This window comes from Schistocerca serialis, chromosome 12 (assembly GCF_023864345.2).
Source record: "Schistocerca serialis cubense isolate TAMUIC-IGC-003099 chromosome 12, iqSchSeri2.2, whole genome shotgun sequence".
Lineage (NCBI taxonomy): Eukaryota > Metazoa > Arthropoda > Insecta > Orthoptera > Acrididae > Schistocerca > Schistocerca serialis.
In genome coordinates this window covers 188,172,555-188,199,744 of record NC_064649.1, presented here as the reverse complement: position 1 = coordinate 188,199,744, position 27,190 = coordinate 188,172,555, and the positions used below count along the sequence as shown (strand labels likewise).

General features: G+C 41.2%; 1 protein-coding gene across 1 annotated transcript in view; it reads left to right on the top strand.

The window, feature by feature from the left end:
- Positions 1–2,144: 2,144 nt before the first annotated feature.
- Positions 2,145–27,190, top strand: part of LOC126428093 (uncharacterized) — a 161,746-nt gene continuing 136,700 nt past the window's right edge. Inside the window, exon 1 of the mRNA XM_050089985.1 lies at positions 2,145–2,184. The gene's annotated coding sequence lies outside the window, so the exon portion shown is untranslated. The remainder of the gene's footprint in view (positions 2,185–27,190) is intronic.

The window sequence follows — 27,190 nt, the reverse complement described above, 5'->3', positions numbered from 1 at the left end:
AGTTCTTCTGAGAAGCACATGGTGCTTAATGTGTATAAAACGGAACTGTTACATCCAGAGCAGTCGATGAGTGACATTGTTTTGAAAACAGCTGCAGCTACAGGTGTTGGACGTTCTTCAGTGTATCGTGTGATAAGTGAATACAAGGCCACACACTCTTTGAAGTCTCCCAAGAAAGGAAAATTACGACAGAAACTTTCTGAAAGTGTTGATGACTTCGATAATAATACGATAGGAAGGAAAGTACACGAATTTTTTTTCGTAACGAATTGTCAACAATGGACAAAGTGCTTACAGTCGTGAACGAAGATGCAGATCTGGTCAATTTTCGGAGAACTACATTTTATAAGTTATTGAGAGAATTGAATTTCAAATATGTCCGGCATGGGCGCGATAGCATGCTAATAGACAGGGATGACATCATTTTATGGAGGCGGCGTTATCTTCGAACCATTAAACGGTTTCAACGGTTGAGAGATGAAGGCAGACCCATTTACTATTTGGACGAGACGTGGGTGAACGCAGGACATACCCGAAGTTCGTCTGGGTAGATGACATGATAAATTCCTCAAAACAAGCGTTTCTGTCCGGATTATCTACCGGAAGCAAGGGTCCATCAGGAAAGGGAAACGTCTGATTATCGCACACATTGGCTGCAAAGCAGGGTTCGTTGAAGGACGTTTGTGTGGACTTTCGAATCCAAGAAAAGTGGAGATTATGGTGAGGAGATGTGCGCCGAAACCTTCGAGAAGTGGTTTCAAGATGTTCTTCCTTGGCTTCAGGAAAATCCAGTTATTGTTCTCGATGACGTGCTGTATCATTCTCGGAGAAAAGAAAAAGTTCCCAATGCGAATTCCAATAAGCACGAAGTATCAAAGTGGCTAAAATCTAAAAACATCGATTTCGAAGACGGTATGTTGAAGAAAGAACTTTTAGATATAGTTAAAAAAAATCACAGAACAACGCACAACGAATACGCAATAGATGAAATGGCAAAGAATGCAGGGAAAACTGTTCTCAGAATTCCTCCGTACCACTGTGAATTAAACGCCGTCGAGTTAGTGTGAGCCAGAATCAAAGACTATGTTGCAGCGAAAAACATACAAAATGCCGGAAGTTAAAGTACTGCTAAAAGAAGCAGTAAGAACAGTGACTGCAGAGGATTGGAACAAGTGCGTCCTCCATGTCGTAGAAAAAGTGGAAACTCAAATGTGGAAATTAGGCTGCATTATAGAGGAGAGAGGTTTATAACAAACCGGTCCTCTATTACAACAGTTAAAGTTCGACAGAGTGAACCTTGTTTCGTCCTTTATCATTATTATTACTGGTATTGTTATTAAAATTAACAATTAATTGTGTTTGAATGGAGCGTTTTGTTAGCAACCTGAATGAAAATATATCTCCTTCGACAGAATGAACTCAGTTTAAGATTATTGTTAAATTTGTGTCGCGCATTGTTGCCCAGGTTTCTCACGGTCCTCTGAGACAGCTCGCCAGCCAGCCGAACGCCACCAGCTGCAAAGCGTGCCCCACATCCCTACGTATCACGTGAACACCGAATGCTTTCTCTGGAAACGAGCATAGTCGCCCACGTGACACTGTTTATGTTTCGTCCCAGCTCTCGGTGAATAGACTTTAGTGTATTACGTGTTATCGAAAAACAGACAGTTTCCACAAAAGCAACGTTAACTGCAATTCGCAGTCACAATGATAAGCACTTCATGCCAGAAGAGAAAAATCGATCTGCAACGAAAAAGAAAAGAGCTGTACAGCGCATTCTGTTTGGAAGGGCTGACCCAGCGGAGAGCCATAAAATAGCGATGTCTTTGCTGAAAGATCGGGATGAAGAAGCTGATGTTTCGTCGTGTCAAAACACTGCAACAATGACTCAAGTTTGTGAGACAATGGACAGTGGGCAAAATAAAGTTGTGATAAAGCAGGCTGGAACAATATAAAGCCAGCCATAAACAGTATGATCAAGTGCTTTCTATTTTAGTTTCCTATTATCTAGAATGTAGCGTGGAAATCCAGGATGACGTCGTTCCGTCTGCTACGCGATCGATGCTAGACCGCTACCCTTCGGCTCTCTTCGGCGCTATTCGGGAGAGCGTCTCACAGTATCGATTGCGAGACAGTGTGTGTAGGTGTGTACATGTTGCGCGCATCGTAAGCAAGCGGAGCGCGGTGAGTTCTGTGCTTATTTCCTTTACCCGTTTAACTCAATCTTCGTATTGTTTAGTTTTTGCTTCGAATTCGCGAACTATCGGACCTTACTACGGCAATGTGTCCGTGCAGTATATACAGCTAGACGACGAGTTTTATTTATTTATTTAGCATCAAAGCCACCGTACAAATGGTATTGGACTTGCCATACATAAAAATTAAAAATATGGAATGTACGAAATGTAACTGCTTACAACATTTACCAGTAAATTTATAGTTTCTTTGCATGTGAATGGTATATAATAGTTTATTCTATATGTAGTTATTACTGGGAAACAAAGAGTAATAAAGGTAGTAAAATACTATAGTATAAACTCACAGGACTTATCAGAGAACTGCATTATATTGGAGATAAGTTTATAAAATCATTTCCTTGATATGAGAGGTATTCATATACTGAATTGCAACGTTATGAGTTACAAAATTTTCAAAGTTCCAACTTAAAATTTATATCATCCGTTAAGTCTTTAATGCTTTGTAGAGCTTATACGATTCTGAGTTGCTGCTGTTTTTGTTTGTTCGGTGTGTAGATTATTCCTATTCCATATGTTAGAGTTGTTATAGTCGGCATTTGTGTGGAGAGTGCTTAGATTTGCCTTGGTTAAGAGTACACTTTTAAATATATAGAGTGATGACAGAGTAAGTATTCCTAATGTCTTGAAAAGAGACCTGTAGATAGGTTTGTACGGCTGTGGCTAATTATTCGAACAACTCATTTTTGTAAGATAAAATTTCTTTTTAATCAGATTCTGAGTTTGCCGAGAATGCTATTCCATATGAGGCAACGGAATGAAAATATTCCAAGTCTGCCATTCTGATGCCTTCTAAAGTGGAAACACTTGCGACAACACTCAGTGGAAATCAGTTAAGTCTGTGTAGAAGAAATCTTACGTTATGTTTCCAATTTATAGCCTCATCTATAAGAATCCCTACAAGTTCTGCAAACTGCACTCTCTCTGTTAGTCTGTCATCCAGTAATAGATTAATGCCTTCATCCTGAGTGCAATTTGTTTGCATTGCATTCATTGTAAGTTTATTTGCACTAAACCGAGTCTAAATACTTTTTTGCTGCTTCATCAGTAGTGGAATGTGATGAGTCTAAAATTGAGTGACTTCAAAAACTCGTCATCTGCATGTAATACAATTTTGGCTGTATCATATTGTAGCTGTAAGTCATTTACGTATATCCTCTCCAGTCCCGAGCATATATTAAAATTTCAAGTGAGCTAAATTTGTGTTAACTGCAATCTGTTAATGCTAGTTAACTATGAATGACCTCAAAAAAAGTTTTTAACCATTCACAATTTTTTATAGATGGTATCACGTATGATACCTTGGGACTCAAGCAGCGCATTTATATACACAACTATGCAGTTTCATTTTGATTTATTCCAAAAAAATTCCAGTCAGAAATATTACACACATTGTTCATATTTTCTGTAGATACCATGATAGGTGAAAAAAGAAATTTGGTATCAAAATTTTTAACCATATTATGTAAACAATTAAAAATATATAAACGAAATTACCATAGCAAAATGTGTCAAATTATTGTCCCTCTTTTGGTATTATCACAAGTATCAATAAATTAACAACACTTACACTAAATATATTTTAGTTTTGTGGAATTTGTTAAAACAGTTCCTCTCAGCAATGAAGCAAGGGAACATTTTGCACTGCTCACATTTTTGTACAAAAGTAAGACCTCCACAGCCTTCTGCCCAGCATTTTGACCTGTTCTTCTGAACATGATTCATCATTTCAGGCAAATGAAGCTTGCTTGCTTTTCTTTTTTCCATTGGTGGTAGTGGGATGGGACGTCATGGTCTTTTCCTTCATCTTCGGAGTCTAGTTCTTGCTCCACAGGTTCGATCAGTAAACTTGACTGTTGGTGAAAATCCACCAAATTTTCTGCAATATCAAGCTTGAACTGATAGTATGGCACTGTATGGTTCTTTGCAATACCATTCTGCATTGCAGTCTCTCTGTATTCCAACCATGCAGCAGCAATTGCAAAATCAATAAAGTGATGAATCACTGTGATGGTCCATTTGTGGGTCCGGGCTCTCATGCCATACTTTCCCACCATCCTATCTAACAGGTCAACACCTCCCATGTAAGTATTGTATGCCTTTACTACACATGGGCGAGGAACTTCAATGTACTTTTTCTCTTTTTTAGACCACCAAGTGCATTTTTCAGTTGGCTCAACACTTGGTTCTGTTGAAGCCAAATAAATCACTCAGTTGTCAAACCATTTGATAATTGCTAGGTTCCCGTCATTCCTTACCACCTGATCATGGCTGCCTCTTGTTTTTCTCATTGTTGTATCTTCCTCAAACCGTATACGTCTGGGGATGCGACTCAGCATTATTGTGCCAGTGGCAGTAATGTTCCTGTCTCTTAGTAACTTGTCGAGGAGGGGAACAGAAGTAAAATATCTGTCAACATAAATTAATGACTTCTCTGTCAATGTATCATAAGTTTCACCACTACTCTGCCTCTTACATCTAATTTCTCTGGAGGGGGCACTTTTTGAGACTGAATTTCTTTCCCTTTTCCTTCATACATACAGAAATAAAGGGGTATGCCATGAGGGTGTGCCATGACAAAATTCTTCAAACCTTCTGGGTTAGGTTTTCGCTTTACATACTGCTTCATTTTCACTTGTCCATGAAACAACCATCTGCTCATCGATAGATATTACCGTTGACCGATGGTTTTCTAAACATCCCTTTCTAACAGTCTCCAATATTGGTTTTATTTTCCAAAAGTGGTAATGTTTTCCTGTTCACTAACAGCATTGTTGTCAACTAATTTTATATTGTTCCTCAGTAGCTAAAATCTGTCTCTAGAAACATTGTCTGCAACTAGTGGGTACCTACTTTTCCTCTCCCAACACATTCTTAGATGCTGCAACAATGCTCACTCCCCAAAACTTGTCCATTTCTTCTGCAGTACATTTTAGTGATTTTCCTGTTTTATTAACATGCCTATAATTTGTGAATTGAGATATATCCGTAAAAAATGAACCATGGAAGTATTTGCAAAAGTATTCAAATGGTTTCTTGAGTTCATCTGTGGCCACTGATGTGCTGGCAGCAATGTTGCATCGGAGGTTTTTGGAAGTGCTAAGCACCTGAAAACTAAAAAAAAGGCAAATTAGTTTTTTTTAAGTAAACCATCTAGTAAGAGATCGTAATTTCTTTAATAACACAATCATCCTTACACATCTGTATACCTCCAAAACTCGCTTCTTTCTCGGATTTTAGCAAGAGGTACAGATTCTTCATCTGATGAACTTTCGTCACTTTGATTTCTTTGTATCAAAGCGTCATCTTCATCATCAGACTCTACGTCAGACTCATCTGGATCAATTCTGTTGACCAACTCAGTGATCTCTTCATCAGTCAAGCCTGAGAATCAAGCGGAAAACAAATATAACCTCACTTCCACTGACGTGAACAAAATCGACATTGAGTCCCAGGGTATAGTATAAGATACCCAAAACATTAACTTTTATAAATCTTGTAAAACGTTAATTTATAGTTGACTATTGAGTGAGTATTGTCTGTAGAGGTTTCCTAGTCCATGCTGCTGCAAACATCGTCGAACTGTTCGTGCAGATGGTTGTTGTCATGCAAATGGCCCCATCTGTTGTCTCAGGAATGGAGACGTGGCTGCACGATCCGTTACAGCCATGCGGATAAGATGCCTGTCACAAGGGCATACCCAGGATCTGAACTGGGGGGGGGGGGGGGGGCAGGTCATCCTAGTCTCAGGAAACAAGGACTCGAGACAACATACAGTACTTCTTATTAAATAAAACAGTAAGCCAGTGAAAAACTGCTTTAATAAACATTTTAAATACAAAAATGCACTTGTGCAATCCGAGAAAACATGCAGCATTTCTTATTAAATAAAACAGTAAACTAGTGAAAAACTGCGAATATCTTCTAGGGGAGGGGGGGGGGCAGCTGCCCCCCCCCCTTACCCCTCGCTGGGTACGCCCATGGCCTGTCATCTCGACTGCTAGTGATACGAGGCCGTTGGGATCCAGCATGGCGTTCCGTATTACCCTTCTGAATCCACCGATTCCATATTCTGCTAACAGTCATTGGATCTCGACCAACGTGAGCTGTAACGTCGCGATACGATAAACCGCAATCGCGACAGGCTACAATCCGACCTTTATCAAAGTCGGAAACGTGATGGTACGCATTTCTTCTCCTTACACGAGGCACCATAACAACGTTTCACCAGGCAACGCCAATCAACTGCTGTTTCTGTATGAGAAATCGGCTGGAAACTTTGCTCATGTCAGCACGTTGTAGGTGTCGCCACCGGCGCCAACCTTGTGTGAATGCTCTGAAAAACTAATCATTCGCATATCACAGCATCTTCTTCCTTTCGGTTAAATTTCGCGTCCTTAGCACGTCATCTTCGTGGTGTAGCAATTTTAATGGCCAGTAGTGTATCTACATGGTAATGTCTACTGAAGAACGGGATACAACCTTTCCACTTTGACCAATGATGTCATAGATTACTCTTAGATATTATGTGTTTACTTTCGAGCCATAGATAATAAATAGGTTGTCTGCTGTGGATAAGCGCCATCATTGTACATTGAAAAAAAAAAAAAAGAATGTGGCTTTGAGCCGGCCGAAGTGGCCGTGCGGTTAAAGGCGCTGCAGTCTGGAACCGCAAGACCGCTACGGTCGCAGGTTCGAATCCTGCCTCGGGCATGGATGTTTGTGATGTCCTTAGGTTAGTTAGGTTTAACTAGTTCTAAGTTCTAGGGGACTAATGACCTCAGCAGTTGAGTCCCATAGTGCTCAGAGCCATTTGAACCAATGTGGCTTTAAAAGACAGCGCTAGACTTGCATAAGATTTTTTTCGTGTGCGTTGATTTAAATAATTGGTTCTATCCAATTCAGTCGGTACTTAATTTCATTCTTAGTAAGTTTGAGATAATGTGGACGAATAGTTTTTTAATTTAGAAAAATTTTTAGTTTTTCATTTTCGTTTGTAGGTATGGATTTATCTATTCCCATGAATATAGATGATTTAAAGGAGCCTGTGGGCTTAGACATGTTGGAAACCATTCGATTTTTGCAAATGTCTGGTCTTCTTGCTGATTACGTTCGATGTCGTGAGTGCGGCGACCATATGCACCTGATAAGTGTGTCTGCTCGTCGTACTCACGATTTACTCGTATGGAGGTGTAGCAAGAATCGGCTATGGCACTCAATTAGACGAGGAACATGGTTTGAGCAATCTAACCTGGCCTTGAAGGATATAAAAAAAAATACGTAGTGGTGGTGTTTGAGGTATCCTGTGTGGCTGCGTGTGCATGAATGTCGTGTATCTGAGCATACCGTTGTAGACTGGTGCTCGTTTTGTATAATATATAAACGAAGTACAACAGGAGGGAACCTGCGGTAGGATTATGGATTTGGGGGGCTGTAATTTCAGGTCCAGAATATGACGATGTAGTTTTTAAAGTAGTGCCTAATCGAACGAAGAAAGTTTTGGTGAAATTAATTGAAGATCAAGTTGCAGAGGATTCCGTAGTCATTTCTGATGGTTTTTCTACATACAGGGGGAACAGGGGTTTTCAGCATCTTGTTGTCAATCATAATATTGAATTGAGATCTTCATCGACTGGGGCTTGTACCAATAGTTCAGAAGGTTATTGGTCAGTCAGAAAATCTGCACTACTAAAGGCGAAAAGACCGACAGACGTAAAATTTGTATCCCGTGTGTGTCGTTTTCTTCCGCCTTTGCGTAGTTGACGTGAGGTAGAGGTTGCCAATGTAACGTACGTCGATTTCCTCGTTTTCGTTAACAGTAGTATCCTATTCTTTCTTATCTTCTGCCTTCGCTATTAATATTAACTACGTAAGAACAGACTATTAGTGGTAGCGAAGGCGAAAGAAACAACGCCTGTAAAATTTGTATATCGTATTTCAGTTGACTTATGCAGTTCAGCTGAACAATAGGATACTAATACAAACTAAACCGAAGAAATCCACGTACATTACATTTGTGTCCCGTACTGCAGTTAACCTACACAGCTTGACTGCAGTTCGAGATACAATTCATAAATATGTCAGGTGAGGTATTCTATGCTACAGCTACTTCTATCCCTTTTCTTTCCCTTATTTTTTACAGAAGTATTAGGACTCAAACAAGCGATACCCTTAACATTATGGTCGAAATATTACTGGCTGCCATCCGTTTTTTTCCTGCGTTTATGAACACTCGTCTCAGCTGTTAAATCTGTGTAACAAATGATGTCTGGCAAATTACGACGTCATTGGCCAAAGCCGACGGGTTGTATCCCGTTCTTCGGTAGTCGCCAATCGACCTGCGTGAGCACGCTAACAAGGAGAGGTGTGATCGCCTTCTTGAAGTATCTACATGGTAATGTATGGCTAGTATTGTGCTAAAAAGTTGCTCATCTGGTAACAGAAATACATGTTTCACACTACTGCACAAACATAAATAGATTATTCCATCTTTTTGTAGCTGATCGAAATTTTCAAATAATTGAATATTATGGTAGGTAAATATAATTAAATTCAGATGTACAAAAATTTCAATTGGAAAAAGAATGATATAAAGAAAAAATGAAATAAATGGTTCAAATGGCTCTGAGCACTACGGGACTTAACTTCTTAGGTTATCGGTCCACTCGAACTTAGAACTAATTAAACCTAACCAACCTAAGGACATCACACACACCCATGCCCGAGGTGGGATTCGAACCTGCGACCGTAGAGGTCGCGCGGTTCGAGACTGTAGCGCCTAGAACCGCACGGCCACTCCGGCCGGCTGAAATAAATAAAAACTTTCATACTGTGATTAAAATAATTTGACAAAGGAATAGAAATAAATTGCATTTAAACCAGTTAATGGAATAAAAATAATGGTCGAAGCAATTTCGATAAAGATCTAAAAATAAACAAATTTTTTGCTTGGGATAAGCTTCAAATCAATAATCTACCCGATGAGAAGTTGTTATCCTATCCATTATACCACACAAAGGGACGATGTAATGCAAGCTTTTTTTAGCACTGTTATCATACTACTTTCGGAATGTTTTATCCGTCAGTTACTCGCAAACTAGGGCCCACGAGAGTGAATGGCTGCAGTGTGGTGCCTGCGTCACCGTATAGATAGGTTAAAAAGTTGATGGACCTCTGCTTGTAAGTGGACCAATGTTTTTTAATTAAATAACGGGAGAAGGTAGGTGGATCAATCTTTATTAATACATCGAACATGCGATCTATTATTAATAAACATTGATCCTCTACCTTCTCCCGTGATTGAATTAAAAAACATCGATCCACTCCATTTGCTCAGAGTAGCAGCTTTTGCTGCACTTTCGGATGATTCCATCCACACAAGTTTGTGATTCTTTAAAAGTTATTTCACCACCGCATTTGATGCATTTTCGTGCCTCTGCAGTTAATCCAAGCGTCATGCACCCACGGACGATGTCGCCGTGCACAACTAAATTATTTAAATCAGTTCCCTTCATAGCACTCGCTGCCATAATCGCATAATATTTCTCTCGGAACTCGCTAATACACCGAAAAGCAGCAAACGAGACACTGGTTTCAGTTTTGGCTCTAGAAACACATTGACACTCCTCTTGCGTCTGATTGGTTATGTTAGAGAATCGTGGTATTGGCTACGCGAAACTGACACATTGGCAACCTATGAGCACTAGATAAAGCATCGCCGTGACTACCGCTGACCCGGATCATGACATCAACCGATTTAAATTGATCCCTACGAAACTTTTTATTTTTCTCCAAACTTTTAATTGTGTCTTGCGTGTAGTCTATGAGCGCAATTCCCGTACTGGACAGAGACCGTGATGGCTGCAATTCTGAAGTTCATTGTTGGCTGGGTAAATAGTAACTTTCAATTTCATCAGCTCCTGTGATATTTTTGAGAAAGCAGAAAGAAGTGATATGGGATGGCAGTTTTATATTTTACGTCTGCCTCACTTTTGGTACCTTAACTGCAAAGGAAACACTAAAGGATAAATTTTCAATGAGTGCTGAAGGTTTTGTAGTCTGCACTGCAGTCTTCACTATCCTTGCCACTGATATTTCATCTTCCCCTGCTGCCATTTTTGTTGTTAAGCTCCTAGTCACCCCAATTTACATCTTGTTCATCTGTTGAAGGAATGCTGCAGGCAGGAAGTTTAGCTAAGGAAGAACTTAAATTAAGAAGGAAAATAATTTTAGTTTCTGCCCCGTGGTGCATAGTTTTGGGTGCAGTGGAACTGTTCCTCGGTGAACATTTCAGTTCAACATTTGACACCTCATATAAATCTTGTGATCAAGGCAAAAATTGCGGAACTATGAAGTGTGTTGTGTATGTCTAGCAGTGGGTTCGCAGTAAGTTTTCTTCTCCCTCTTTCTGTAATCTTAAGAGAAACAAATTTGTTCAAAAAACAAACTTAGTTCTAGGTCTAATGCAAATTGTTGCTTCTTGCGAGTATCCAAGGTAGCCAATAGAATTTTATACATACTGGATACACTGCTGTGTTATTGTTGTCAGAAGTCTTGTGGAGAAACATTTTCACTTGCTCTGGAGAAAAAAAAAACTGGAAAATCTGCATTAACACCTGGTGCCCCTCTGTTGTCTGTGTGCATACTACTATTTCAGACACTTATCTTTGATCTGAATTTTATTAACATCGTTATTGGTGAACTGGTCCCAGAATTAAGAATCAGGAAAATGGATGATCTACAGGAATTATACAAGTGATGGTACTTAATCTGTACTCTAGTGTTTCTGAATTGTTTGTGAATGTTGTTAGTGCAGCAGTGACTTAAATCTGTGTGTCACTCGATCTTTTGGGAGTTTGTGTTAACTTGACAGTGACTTATTTTTTTTTTTGTTGCTAGTTATTGGCAACTGATTTCTTTTCCGTTTTGAAATTGTTAGTTCGTCATATGGTTAATAGTTCGATGCTATTTGGTAGTATGTTAGTTGATATGGATTTTACAACGACATTTATTTTAGTGACGTTATGGACGACATATTGTATGTACTGGAAATAGGAGTGTCCTCCATCTTGACACCAACACAGATCAAAGTAGATGGGCGGAATCGGACACATCTGTATTGCTGATGAGTGGTCCATCAAAGAGAATCCAGCTGTAGAGACTTCAGTTGGAAACTACTGTAGACATTTTTAAACAGTGGGAAATCCAGGATAGAATATTCATAACATTATGAAAAGGACATAGTGAAGATGCTGAGTCCCAGACAGGCACAACAAAACGAAGCAGTCTTCTTGTTGTGCCTGTCTGTAACACAACATCTCCGTTATATGGTGGGTAGCAGTCCATACTTTTCATAACATTGTACAAATTACATAATATTGTACACATTTTTACATATTTATGAGTGAAGTATGGAGTTACTACAGAAAAACTCCTTCTGCAAAACATATGTCTTTTTTTTTGTTTACATGTGTGTGTTTTCACTTCGTGTATGCACATCTTTCAACAGCCATGGTGCCTTGTTTTACTAAATTGGTATTAGTATTGAAAGCCTGTGATGCAAGGTTACACTGAAGTGGCACAATATTTGAATAAATAGTGTGAGTACACAGTTACAAAAAAAAAAAAAAAAAAGACATATTCCCACACTTGGAAGTACATAACACAAGGTCCCACCCTTTAGAACTCATGCATTAAATGATATATCTAAATTAATGTGATTCAAAAGTGATTGTGGGGGTATCTATGATTACAGGGAAAAGGGGAGATAACTTGAAGAAGTATTGAACATTTTTGTCAGTTGAGCTTGTGCTGTGACTAAGATAAAGTGAAGATTAAAAATGCTCAACTCTCCTGTGTGTCTCAAGGCACATTAAGCAAGCAGAGTACAAGAGTTACAGCAGTGGGTTACTCGTGGAAAATTACTTACAGGAAGTAGGATGCTCATCAATAATAAATAGTTAAATGATGTTCTGTAAACTGGCATATGAATACAAGATGGGATGTGGGTTGATAAATTATCTGTTCCATATAGAGTAGTGCTGGGAAACCACTTATGACCATCTGAAGAACAAATCGATATAGGCTATATGTTAACTATAGCAAAAAGTTTAAAATTACTTGAAAAATAGGAGATAAAAGTTACAGCAATTCAGTGAAACAGAAAAACAATTAAACAAAAAGTACTGTAACGATGGGCCTAGAAACAATCTATGTTTAATTCCCTTTTAGGAGTCAGAAAAAAGGTTTTATCCACATAAAAAACTCTGTTAGGGTCATTTAACATATCCTTATGTTTCAGCGTTTCAGATGCTTTCTGGCATCAATTTCTTATTTCTGTCCTCTGTAGAAGAATCTCGAGTCCCATTAACCTATACCATGTTTCTGTGACAAAAATTTACCTCTCTTAAGAAAGCCACGATATCACTTTTCTCAAGGTTGATTGTTTCTAATGCAGCCTTCGAACTTTATGTATCTGCTCAAAAACTATTGAAAAGGCAGATATGTGGAGATTTACCTGGAAATCGCATGTTGAAACAGTCCAGAACCAAACCCACCAATATTATTATTTTTATTTTCGTATTTTCCCTCTTTCAACAGAACGTAGGCCACAGTGCACTGTACATTCTTGTGGAGATCGACCAGAATTTTTTTTACTAATGTTCTTGGAGCATTGTACAACTTGTTTGCAGTAGTAGCCATAATACCATCAACAATAGTCTCTTGTGCGTTTTAACTTTGCTTATTCATTCGTTGACTTCAAAACTTTGAGCTAAAAAACATTGTTGTTGTTGTTGTTGTGGTCTTCAGTCCTGAGACTGGTTTGATGCAGCTCTCCATGCTACTCTATCCTGTGCAAGCTTTTTCATCTCCCAGTACCTACTGCAACCTACATCCTTCTGAATCTGCTTAGTGTATTCATCTCTTGGTCTCCCTCTACGATTTTTACCCTCCACGCTGCCCTCCAATACTAAATTGGTGATCCCTTGATGCCTCAGAACATGTCCTACCAACCGATCCCTTCTTCTGGTCAAGTTGTGCCACAAACTTCTCTTCTCCCCAATCCTATTCAATACTTCCTCATTAGTTATGTGATCTACCCATCTAATCTTCAGCATTCTTCTGTAGCACCACATTTCGAAAGCTTCTATTCTCTTCTTGTCCAAACTATTTATCGTCCATGTTTCACTTCCATACATGGCTACACTCCATACGAATACTTTCAGAAATGACTTCCTGACACTTAAATCTATACTGGATGTTAACAAATTTCTCTTCTTCAGAAACGCTTTCCTTGCCATTGCCAGCCTACATTTTATATCCTCTCTACTTCGAACATCATCAGTTATTTTGCTCCCCAAATAGCAAAACTCCTTTACTACTTTAAGTGCCTCATTTCCTAATCTAATTCCCTCAGCATCACCCGACTTAATTAGACTACATTCCATTATCCTTGTTTTGCTTTTGTTGATGTTCATCTTATATCCTCCTTTCAAGACACTGTCCATTCCATTCAACTGCTCTTCCAAGTCCTTTGCTGTCTCTGACAGAATTACAATGTCATCGGCGAACCTCAAAGTTTTTATTTCTTCTCCATGAATTTTAATACCTACTCCGAATTTTTCTTTTGTTTCCTTTACTGCTTGCTCAATATACAGATTGAACAACATCGGGGAGAGGCTACAACCCTGTCTTACTCCCTTCCCAACCACTGCTTCCCTTTCATGTCCCTCGACTCTTATAACTGCCATCTGGTTTCTGTACAAATTGTAAATAGCCTTTCGCTCCCTGTATTTTACCCCTGCCACCTTTAGAATTTGAAAGAGAGTATTCCAGTCAACATTGTCAAAAGCTTTCTCTAAGTCTACAAATGATAGAAACGTAGGTTTGCCTTTCCTTAATCTTTCTTCTAAGATAAGTCGTAAGGTCAGTATTGCCTCACGTGTTCCAGTGTTTCTACGGAATCCAAACTGATCTTCCCCGAGGTTGGCTTCTACTAGTTTTTCCATTCGTCTGTAAAGAATTCGTGTTAGTATTTTGCAGCTGTGACTTATTAAGCTGATAGTTCGGTAATTTTCACATCTGTCAACACCTGCTTTCTTTGGGATTGGAATTATTATATTCTTCTTGAAGTCTGAGGGTATTTCGCCTGTTTCATACATCTTGCTCACCAGATGGTAGAGTTTTGTCAGGACTGGCTCTCCCACGGCCGTCAGTAGTTCCAATGGAATATTGTCTACTCCGGGGGCCTTGTTTCGACTCAGGTCTTTCAGTGCTCTGTCAAACTCTTCACGCAGTATCATATCTCCCATTTCATCTTCATCTACATCCTCTTCCATTTCCATAATATTGTCCTCAAGTACATTGCCCTTGTATAGACCCTCTATATACTCCTTCCACCTTTCTGCTTTCCCTTCTTTGCTTAGAACTGGGTTTCCATCTGAGCTCTTGATATTCATACAAGTGGTTCTCTTATCTCCAAAGGTCTCTTTAATTTTCCTGTAGGCGGTATCTATCTTACCCCTAGTGAGATAGGCCTCTACATCCTTACATTTGTCCTCTAGCCATCCCTGCTTAGCCATTTTGCACTTCCTGTCGATCTCATTTTTGAGACGTTTGTATTCCTTTTTGCCTGTTTCACTTACTGCATTTTTATATTTTCTCCTTTCATCAATTAAATTCAATATTTCTTCTGTTACCCAAGGATTTCTACTAGCCCTCGTCTTTTTACCTACTTGATCCTCTGCTGCCTTCACTACTTCATCCCTCAAAGCTACCCATTCTTCTTCTACTGTATTTATTTCCCCCATTCCTGTCAATTGCTCCCTTATGCTCTCCCTGAATCTCTGTACAACCTCTGGTTCTTTTAGTTTATCCAGGTCCCATCTCCTTAAATTCCCACCTTTTTCCAGTTTCTTCAGTTTTAATCTACAGGTCATAACCAATAGATTGTGGTCAGAGTCCACATCTGCCCCTGGAAATGTCTTACAATTTAAAACCTGGTTCCTAAATCTCGGTCTTACCATTATATAATCTATCTGATACCTTTTAGTATCTCCAGGGTTCTTCCATGTATACAACCTTCTTTCATGATTCTTAAACCAAGTGTTAGTTATGATTATGTTGTGCTCTGTGCAAAATTCGACCAGGCGGCTTCCTCTTTCATTTCTGTCCCCCAATCCATATTCACCTACTATGTTTCCTTCTCTCCCTTTTCCTACACTCGAATTCCAGTCACCCATGACTATTAAATTTTCGTCTCCCTTCACAATCTGAATAATTTCTTTTATTTCATCATACATTTCTTCAATTTCTTCGTCATCTGCAGAGCTAGTTGGCATATAAACTTGTACTACTGTAGTAGGCGTGGGCTTCGTATCTATCTTGGCCACAATAATGCGTTCACTATGCTGTTTGTAGTAGCCTACCCGCATTCCTATTTTCCTATTCATTATTAAACCTACTCCTGCATTACCCCTATTTGATTTTGTGTTTATAACCCTGTAGTCACCTGACCAGAAGTCTTGTTCCTCCTGCCACCGAACTTCACTAATTCCCACTATATCTAACTTCAACCTATCCATTTCCCTTTTTAAATTTTCTAACCTACCTGCCCGATTAAGGGATCTGACATTCCACGCTCCGATCCGTAGAACGCCAGTTTTCTTTCTCCTCATAACGACATCCTCTTGAGTAGTCCCCGCCCGGAGATCCGAATGGGGGACTATTTTACCTCCGGAATATTTTACCCAAGAGGACGCCATCATCATGTAATCATACAGTAAAGCTGCATGCCCTCGGGAAAAATTACGGCTGTAGTTTCCCCTTGCTTTCAGCCGTTCGCAGTACCAGCACAGCAAGGCCGTTTTGGTTATTGTTACAAGGCCAGATCAGTCAATCATCCAGACTGTTGCCCTTGCAACTACTGAAAAGGCTGCTGCCCCTCTTCAGGAACCACACGTTTGTCTGGCCTCTCAACAGATACCCCTCCGTTGTGGTAAATGGAAATGTCGTGTGGCTAGGGCCTCCCGTCGGGTAGACCGTTCGCCTGGTGCAGGTCTTTCGATTTGACGCCACTTCGGCGACCTGCGTGTCGATGGGGATGAAATGATGATGATTAGGACAACACAACACCCAGTCCCTGAGCGAAGAAAATTTCCGACCCTTAGGATTGACAGTCTGTCACGCTGACCACTCAGCTACCGGGGCGGACTCCGTTGTGGTTACACCTACGGTACGGCTATCTGTATCGCTGAGGCACGCAAGCCTCCCCACCAACGGCAAGGTCCATGGTTCATGGGGGGGGGTAAAAAACATTATATTTTCATAATATGGGTAGCATATTTCACTATTATGAGGTTAGATAAATTAATATGAGATGTTCAGGCAAGACAATTAATTAGGTATATCTTGATATAAAAAACACCAGAAATATTTCAAATATGCCTAATTAAATAAAACTGGTCTACGTAGAATGTAGACCAAAACTGTATTATAGATGCATTGTACGTATTTTTAGAAGTGGCCAAAATAGATCACATGTCTCTACTTGTGCCGTAACAGTGAACCAAGATCTTGTAATGGCCATAGAAATTCAGTGGTTTGGTTGGTTGGTTTAAAGATTAAAGGGACCAAACTGCAATGGTCATTGGTCCCTTGTTTCAGAAACACACAGAGCACAATGAAACCATACATTAGTCATTCTAACCACTAAAAGAAAAACTCCGGGGGAAGAAAAGCCCCAAGGTCAATAATAAAGAAACATGGAAAACTGTTTTTGAGTTGTATCATATTTAACGTGTAAGAAATGAAACTATAATTCTTAGCCCTACCTCCCAAAAGACACAGTTTTATTTAAATGTGTAGAAAACTAAAATCAGATTATGCTTTGCGTAAAGGAAACGCTACAAAACTCATCTTCTACAGCACAGACTTTTTCAAAAAATTATGACTCCAAACAAGAACAGTCAAAGAAATGTTTCAATATCTAATGGAATCGAACAGTTCATATTGTTCATACCTGTTGGTGTTCAAAAGAAGCTTTACAGTTCAGTAATCACATCAAATTGGCCATAAGTGGTGTAGTGGCCAGAACTGGAGACTTGATCCTAATTAGTAAATGTTGGGTCTTGTGAAGAGCCCTAGTATTTCTTATATGCTTTAAAGTATGATGTCTTATCAATCTGTTACGTAAATGGTGATTTGGATGTTTTCGTTTATATTCTATGTACCCGATTATACAACGACCTTGAACTTAAAAAGACACCCCTTTTTCTTGAGAAGTTTCTTGAGGACAAATAATTTTTTTAAATATTCTCACTAATCAAAATTTCAAACTTTTTCTGCCTAAACAGCTAACATACACCTAAGCTACACTCGTGCCATTTATTGTTTTATAAGGAGAAATAGAAAAAAGAAACTGTTTACATTAATTTTTACTTCACTACCTTTTTTGTTTACTTAGACTGCTCGTCTGTTGTATCAATATTTTTCATCATCATGCCGTCATCATCCTACAGGGTGATGATTATTGAACTACATGAAATAAAAACATCAAAACTTCTGAACGGTTTGCGTTAGGACGTTCAAGCTGCACTGTTGGCAGTGGGGCATGATGGGAATTAGTGGTTTGGTTTAGCGACAGAGTTCACTTTCATTTAGATGGGTTCGTCAAGAAGCAAAATTGGTGCGTTTGTGGGACTGAGAATCCGCATTTCGCAATCGAGAAGTCCTTCACCCTCAACGGATGGCTGTGTTCGGTGCAATGTCCAGTCACGGAATAATCCGTGAGATATTCCTTGATTGCACAGAGATTATTGAATGAAACATGGTTTTGGAAGACGATTTCATCCCCATTATCCAAAGTGACCCTGATTTCGACAAGATCTGGTTCATACAAGACGGATCTCGATCCCATCGAAGCAGGAGAGTGTTTAATGTTCTGGAGGCGCACTTTGGAGACCGAATTCCTGCCTCCATGGCCGGCATATTCTCCGGATCTGAACGCATGCGACTCGTTTTTGTGGGGATATATTAAAGACAAGGAGTACAGAAATAGCCCTAAAACGATTGTTCAGCCGAAAACATCCATTCAGGAGATCATCGACAGCATTTATGTTCCGACACTTCAGTTGGTCATGCAGAATTTCGCAGTTTGTCTGCTCCAGCCATATCACCGCCAACGATGGCAGGCATATCGAACATGTCATAATGTAAATCCGAATATCTGTAGAGATGTTGAATAAAGTATGTGAACGCCGTAGTTTGTACCTAATTTACATTTTTTTCATATAGTTCAATAATTGTCACCCTGTATATCTTCATTGTCACAAATACAGCTTGACACAATAATGGGTATGTTTGAAATGAGTAGTGACAGCCATGGGCAGGTGGCAGCACTGTGTGTGCGTGACAGCTAGTAAACAGTCCGCCATTTCAGTAATCGTGGATCAGTGGAAAGGACAGCAGCGTGCGTTAGCCATAAAAATGTTTTATGAAAACAGTGATGGTTTGGTAGCGGCGCAAAGGGAGTTTGGACGTTTTTATAATTTAGGACGTCATGATGCCGTTCCGTCGAAACGCACGATAAAATAAATAACTTTGAAGATACTGGATCTGCCCTAAAGAAGAAACCAACAGGACGACCGAGAAGTGTGCTTTCTCCAGCGAACGCTGATGTTCAACGCAGGTGTGCCTTACGCAGCCCACGGGTTTCAATTCGTAAGCGAGCAGCAGTGGTTTGAATGTCCCGACAGAGTGTTTCGCAGAATTATTCATCTTGATTTAAAACTTCATCCGTACAAACTACAACTGAAGGACAACGATTAGGATTCTGTCAACAAATAACAAAAATAAACAATGACGATGAATTTTAAAATGAGCTGCTACGTCGTAAAGAGAAAACAAATACTTAACTTGACCTTTGACTTTGACACAGATAAGACAGGTACTGCATTTAAAACTCTCTTTTGATTTTTTTGCCTAGATGCGTACATATTGAAATTTTTTACCAGTCTTAATACAAACAGTCTGTGAAAACATTTGGTTATAGATGAATATGTTTTCTTCGTGGCTGCTGTAAGGAGAGACAGGTTAGGTACAGGATGAGTTGGCGGTCGGAGGTTTCCGTTTCTCACAAGGGAACCTCCCCATCGAACCCTCCCCCCCCCCCCCCCCCCCAACACACACACACACACACATATTTAGTTATAAGTGGGCACAGTGGATAGGCCTTGAAAAACTGAACTCAGCTCAATCGAGAAAACAGGAAGAAGTTGTGTGGAACTATGAAAAAAAAAGCAAAATATACAAACTGAGTAGTCCATGAGCAAGACAGGCAACATCAAGGATAGCAAGAGCTCAGGAGCGGCGTGGTCCCGTGGTTAGCGTGAGCAGCTGCGGAATGAGAGGTCCTTGGTTCAAGTCTTCGCTCGAGTGAAAAGGTTACTTTATTTATTTTCGCAAAGTTATGATCTGTCCGTTCGTTCATAGACGTCTCTGTTCACTGTAATAAGTTTAGTGTCTGTGTTTTGCGACCGCACCGCAAAACCGTGCGATTAGTAGACGAAAGGACGTGCCTCTCCCATGGGAACCGAAAACATTCGATCGCAAGGTCATAGGTCAACCGATTCCTCCACAGGAAAACACGTCTGTTATGTTCTATACGACACAAGTGACGGCATGTGCGTCACATGACAGGAATATGTTGTCGACCCACCCGACTTGTACACTTGGCGAATGGGTAAAAAGATTCTTCTACCTTGCCCGATTTAAGTTTTCTTGTGGATGTGATAATCACTCCCAAAAAAGTAGCGAACAGTCAGCTGCCAGCCAGGAGCCTCGTTAGCAGGAATACTCTCTCTTTCGTGCACTGTAGTCGACTGACGTCGTGTGTTTCGATGTTTGTTTAGGTGTAGCGTCCCCATACTACGGCGCAGTTACCTCGTATCGGACGGACAGATAATAATTGTCTGAAAATAAAAAATTAAACTTTTCACTCGAGGGAAGACTTGAACCAAGGACCTGTCATTCCGCAGCTGCTCACGCTAACCACGGGACCACGGGGCTCCTGCGCTCACACTCTCCTTGATGTTGCCTGTCTTGCCCATGGACTACTCAGTTTGTATATTTTGCTTATTTTTTTCATAGTTCCACACAACTTCTCCCTGTTTTCTCAGTTGATCTGTGTTCGGTTTTTCAAGGCCTATCCTGTGCCAACTTATAACTAAATCTGAGGGGGGTGCGATGGAGAGGTTGCCTTGTCAGAGAACACCAGGGAAAGTCGGAGAAAACTGCTACAACTCGCGATGAAGACTCCGTCTTTCGTGGCAGCTACAATACTCACAGTCGCCGTAAGATTTTCTGGAAACACTTGCAGAATGGGAAGGTATAACAACAGTGGCGGTATGATGATATCTTCTGAGTAACAAACTGGTCGCTTAGGGAGCGTCTTGAACACACAGGCAGACGGCGAAATATTGCGCGTCGTTCGGACCGTGATAGTAGCAGATTCTCCCAGTATTATTAATTCGCGAAGAAATCACTGTGCACTGTATTACTTAACACACTAATAGTTGTATGAAGGCCCAGGGATCCAACACCGAATAAAAGTTCGTAGACGATATTTACCTTCTTTTTCACAAATTACATTTTTTTATTCTTTATAATTGCGATTACAAGTTGTATCTCCCTTGCACTTCAAAATTACTTCTATATGCATACTTACCTGATCTATAAAAATCACAACGTCCAATCCGCATTCCTTACCTCCAACAATTACAAAAAAAACATAATGCCTTTTTTTTCACAGAAAAGAGCGTTGTCGTCACAGCAAAGAGCGTTGCCGTCTCAATTACGGCAGCGCATCATCGCTGGTACTCGCAGCGGGAATATTACAATAATATTATATTACGTAGGAGCATTACAGTTTGTGAACAAGTTGTGGATATCAGATGAGGCACATTTTGATGTCCCAGGTTATGTGAATAAATAGAACTACCGTTGCTGGTCAAACACAAATTCTAATGACGTTCACGTGCGCCCTTCACACGCTAGTAAAGTGACAGTATGGTGTGTTTTATCACATGGGATTATCGGACGGTATTTTTTCGAAAATGATCAGGGAAACACAATTACTGTCACTGCAAATCGTTACGTGGAGATGTTACGAACTTTCTTTACACCTGCATTGAACGACTTTTCAAACGTTCAAGAGGCCTGGTTTCAACAGGACGGAGCGACATCACACACTGCACGGCAATCGATGGAATATGTGCGAGAATTGTCCGGCAACCGTGTGAGTGATCTCACGATTCGGTAACATTCCCTGGCCCCCTAGATCGCCAGATTTATCCGTTTGTGACTTTTTCTTGTGGGGCTGCCTTAAGGGCAAAGTCTACACGACTCGAACAAGAACTGTGGATGATTGAAAACAGATAATTCGGGATCCAATTCACAGTATCCCAGCTGAGATGTGGCAGTGGTCAATGAGGAATCTCAACAGCAGATTTCACGAATGTATTCGTACAGGAGGACGCCATCAAAAGAACGTAATTTAAAAAAAAAATAAACATCAGTGTTTCGTAAATGATACTGATGTGTGAATGTTGCAATGACTCTTGCTTCCAAACATATCATGTGCCCGCCGCTCTCTCGCTGGTTGTGTAGAACCAGCAGCTGATACACTCCCGTCATATCTCACGGTGAGCGTCGACAACATCGTCGCACGAAACACGTAAGTACACCACTGGCCCCCAATCTAGGTTGTTAGCATATCCTGCAGAAATACATGCTATTGTTGAGTATTTGTCCAATTTTAAAGTCAATTCGATTTCGAATGCAAATGAATTTAGGCAAACTGCAGTTTCAATGTGGTAGATGTTCATAAAAAACCAAACTATGCAGTATACATTACCATGGTTGGCAACACGACGTACTTTCTGCTCGCTCACAGCCAAACTTGTTTGACTGAGCCGCATCCAAAGTTCCGTAGTGCTGTTCTTGAGCAACGTGGACGATAAAGTCTTCCACGGTGCAAGTCATGTGCAACAACAACAACCAGTACATAATAAAAGATCACAATCACGATTCAATCCAATTCTCGAACCCGCGACGTATTTATTTCTCTCGATACTATCTCCAAAACGCGTCTTTCCTCTGTAATTTATTATTGCGATAACAACTGCAATCAGTCTAATGTGATTTATTTCGTTCTTTAGACTTTTAATTCTGGATTAATTTTCTTTCTCGTTTCGTCTGAATTTCGTCAGCTTGCTCCAAAACTGATTAAATGCTGGTAACGTTTTTCCGCGGTATTCTAGTACGTTATAGGAGCCTTTATATTTTATGAAGTAATAGCTTTTTCATGAGTTGAGAAAACATTTTATTTTCCAAGCACAGATCAAAAACTAACAACTCGTAACCAAGCCGACTACGGCAAAGATAAATGTCTATCAGCTGCAGCTTTCACCCGCTGTTTTCGGCGCAGTGGATAAATGACGTCGCCACATCAGCCCCCCTCCTTTTGAAGCCGGGTGCACCAGGTATGTGGGGAAACTTGCACTTGACTTTTCTACCAGCTCTCGTGAAAACATCTGGTGCAGGCAATGGCTTCTCCTGTTCTGCACTTGCTGCTTCGTTGTCCTCTTCTGAAACCGAGAGCTCGGCGAGACTCTCTGCTGTTTCCTTGGCCTCCACGTTTCAGGGTGATTTTGCAGACCGAGGAAGGAGTGTACCCTCTTCGGTGTAAGCAGGTTTAAGCCGCTCAATTGAGACTGTCTCTTCTTTACCATCCTTATCGATTTTGAAGCTGTGGCTTCCTCTTGTGATTACCCTGTATGGTCCAGAGTAAGGCGAAACAAGCGGCGGGCGCACCGTATCATCCCTAAGCCACACGTGGGACGTTGCTTGCAGGTCTTTATGTACAAACACTATCCGGTCTCCATGTCTGACAGGGTTAGTGGGTTTGATGTTTCTCATTCTAACGCTGAGTTGTCTCGCGAATTGCGTGCATAGCTCAGGGGCGAACGGCTGTGTAGATGCTGAAACGATAAATTCTCCAGGAACCCTCAATTGCTCGCCATAAACCAATTCTGCGGAAGAGCATTGTAAGTCCTCCTTCACGGCCGTTCTCAATCCGAGTAGGACCAGCGGTAGTGCTTCAGGCCATGACGTGGAACTACACATTAATGCAGCTTTGAGCGTGCGGTGTAGTCGTTCCACCATTCCATTACTAGATGGATGATAGCTTGTGGTGCGTAGGTGGTTGCACCCGCACAGTAGTAAAAGTTCATGGAAAAGTTGGCTTTCAAACTGCCTTCCGCGATCTGTTGTTATGTTTTGTGGAACGCCAAACCTGGAGAACCATGAATGCAACAGCGCTTTTGCAACCGACTCCCCAGAAATGTCTTGTATTACAACTACTTCTGGACACCTGGTAAAACGATCAATGATTGTGAGCAAATAGCGTTGTTCTGAAGAACATGATAGCGGGCCCACAATGTCCACGTGTATATGTGAAAATCTTGCAGATGTCGTCGGGAAGTCAGCAATAGGTGCAAAGACATGTCTGCTGATTTTATTACGCTGGCATGTTAGGCATGCACGCTCCCATGCACGACAATCTTTTTGTATTCCAGGCCACACTACTTTGGAGGAAACTAACTTGACTGTAGCTCGTACTCCTGGATGTGATATGTTATGTAGTGCACTATAAATCTCGCGACGATATTGTTCTGGTATGTAAGGTCGCTCCTTTCCTTTTGCTACATCACACCAAATTCCGTCTGGAACATTTGGGACAGACACACGTCTGAGCTGCAGCGCAGTTCTCTGTTCCTCTATTAGACGGCGCAAGAAAGGATCTTCTCGTTGTTTAGACGCTAACTCGGTCCAACGAATTGAATTTAAACTGGCACAATTCCTAGACAGGCAATCTGCGACCAGGTTGTCTTTTCCTGAAATGTGACGCACGCCAGTTGTGAACTGTGCAATGTACTCGACTTGCCTGCACTGACGTGGTGACTTGAGCTCTGTGTCTCGTCGAAATATAGCTACTAACGGCTTGTGATCGGTAAAAATTGCAAAGTGTCTCCCTTCGACAGATGTGCGAAAATGCTTTATGGCTAAGTAAATATCAAGCAACTCACGGTCAATAGCACTCCATTTTTGCTGCTGTCGAGTCAGGTTTTTAGAGAAAAATGCGAGCGGCTGCCATCTGCCATCAACTTCTTGCTGTAGCGCTGCACCCACTGCTGTTTGGCTCGCATCAACCATGAGCGCTAAAGGAGCGCTCAATCTTGGATGTCCCAGTAGTGTTGCCCGAGAAAGACATTTCTTTAAGTCATGGAAAGCTGCTTCAGCATCTGGACTCCATGGAATTTTACGATTTCCTGTTGTATTTTTACCTGCAAGTAACGTTGTGAGTGGCTCTTGGGCGGCAGCTAATTTAGGTAAGTGACGTCTGTAATAGTTGAGCATGCCTAAAAATCTGCGAAGTCCTTTGTAAGTTGTGGGAAGGGGCATCTGTTGTACTGCTTCAACCCGCTCAGGCAAAGGTGACAGGCCTGCTGCTGAAACCAAATATCCCAGGAACTTAACCTCGCGTTTTCCAAACCTGCACATTGTTTCGTTAATAATTATGCCATACTCTGTCAGACGGCGGAAAAACTGCCGCAGATGTTCGACATGCTGATATGCAGAACCAGAGAATACTAAAATGTCGTCCATATAACAAAATACGAACGGTAATTCTCGAAGCACCTCATGCATGAATCTTTGCCATGTTTGGGCAGCGTTTCTGAGGCCAAATGGCATAAAATTGTACTCAAACAAACCGAATGGTGTGATAACTGCTGTTTTTTTAATGTCAGATGGAGCCATGGGAATCGGGGAAAATTCTTTGGTGCAATCAATCACACTAAATATTTTGGCATTGCTAATCGTACTGTTAAAATCAGTCACATTGGGTAGTGGGTAGCGGGCATTGAGCGCCCTGTAGTCTCCACATACTCTCCATGAATTGTCTTTTTTACGGACCATGTGAATTGGAGATGCCCACGAACTATCAGACCTACTTAGAATACCTGTTTTTAGAAGTCTGTCGAACTCAGCTCGCGCCGCGAGCAGCTTCTCTGGAGGCAGACGCCGCGGGCGGAAGGCAACGGGTTGACCTCGTGTCGTGCTGATGTGGTGTTGAGTATTGTGTCTGCATTTCCTGGTTGCGTTGACGGGTTCGGTAAGTGCTGGAAAGTCTTGAAGCAGTTTACGAAAAAGTGATTCCTCCGACAGTGCCCTGATATTGCCTGCAGTATACGAATCGTTAAGACTGTCGGCTGTCTTCACACGTGTGCGCCCCGCTTAGTTGCCGATACGACATCGTATCACAATATCCCGACGCGGATGACGCGGTAGAGGAGCCGGAAATCTTCGTGCGGAAAGACACGGGCACATCGCACTGTACTTGAACCGACGCGGAAGACGCAGTAGGCAATATCCCTTCTGTGAGAACTGTCACCAAACGACGGTAAACCAGGTCGGGCATAAGTCGGTAGTTCCGTAAAAAGTCCGCCCCAATTATAGGGCTCGGCACATCAGCAACCACAAAAGTCCATTTTGGATGGAAGTTGGAATTTAGATGTAATGCCAACTGTTTCTCACCATAGGTAGATATTCTGGAATTGTTTGCCGCAGTCAGCACATGTTGCGTTGTTGTCGTGAGTATATCACCTCTCTTTCTTGGATAAACACTGACTTCTGAACCTGTGTCAATCAGAAACTTCTCACCTGAAGAGAGGTCCAACACGAACAATCGGTGTGATTGGTTGACTGCAGATACTGTGGCGTTTTCACCTCTTTGAATCACGCTATGACTCGGGCGCCTATGTTGTTGACGAACGTTAGCGCCCTTTAACGCCCGCCTTGTAAGTTTGGGTAGCTGCAGGGTTGAATACATTGACGGGCAGTGTTACCGAAGCGTCTGTGGTACCAGCATCATTGATCTATCAAATCCTGCTGGATAGCATTTCTTCGTCTTTTCCAACTGCGACTTCGTAGCTGCTGGTGGAGTGAAGTTACTTGCACGTTGAGTTTTGCCACTTGTGCTGCCAGTTGCTGTATGGTGGGTTCGGTCGATGAGCACTGCTGTTGGGGAGTATTATTGCATGTTCCTGGCTCACTGACGTCAGATTCCATCACACTACACGTTCTTGGGCCTCTATCCTGGCTGGAGTTGAATTCGGAACACGCAGAAACTTCGGTTAAGGTGTTTGCGATGGTGTCTGCCTTTTTTGCTAAGACTTGCAATGGTAAGTCTGCTTCTGCTGCAACGACGGCACGGATGTTGGCAGGAAGTTTACGAAGCCATATTAGACGTAAAGACTCTTCAGGTAGGAGTTCCGGGCCGGCTAATGAACGTAAGGCTTTGAGTACTTGTGACGGAGTCTTGTCGCCCAAATCTTCGTGTGCGAAAATTTTTTGTAGTCGCAAATCTGGTGACAACGTATAATGCTGTATGAGAGCTTCCTTTAGCACAAAGTAATTTTGTTGCAACAAGGTTTCTTCTACTTGCTCTATCACTTCTAAATTTAGACGTGAAACCACTATATTAAATTTGTCAATGTTGTTAGACACCCCACGCTGCCGAAATATGCATTCAGCCTGCGTAAACCAAAGCTGGGGGCGCGTCGGCCAGAACGCGGAAAGCTTAACATTTCCGTGTCGCGCGTAGGTACTCCCATCTTTTGCGTTAACATCTGTCGTTCCGTTTTGTGGCGAATCAAAGGGCGTGGACCGCGATCCTTGGTCGAACAGACTGTAGTCTTCAATCTTGATTCCACTGCCCCATGCTTTTGTCTCTGAATTCATTATTCTCGTCGGTACATATATTTTCTTTATGCTTCTGCTACAATTTTTCGGGGTCACCACTATGGGAGCCTTTA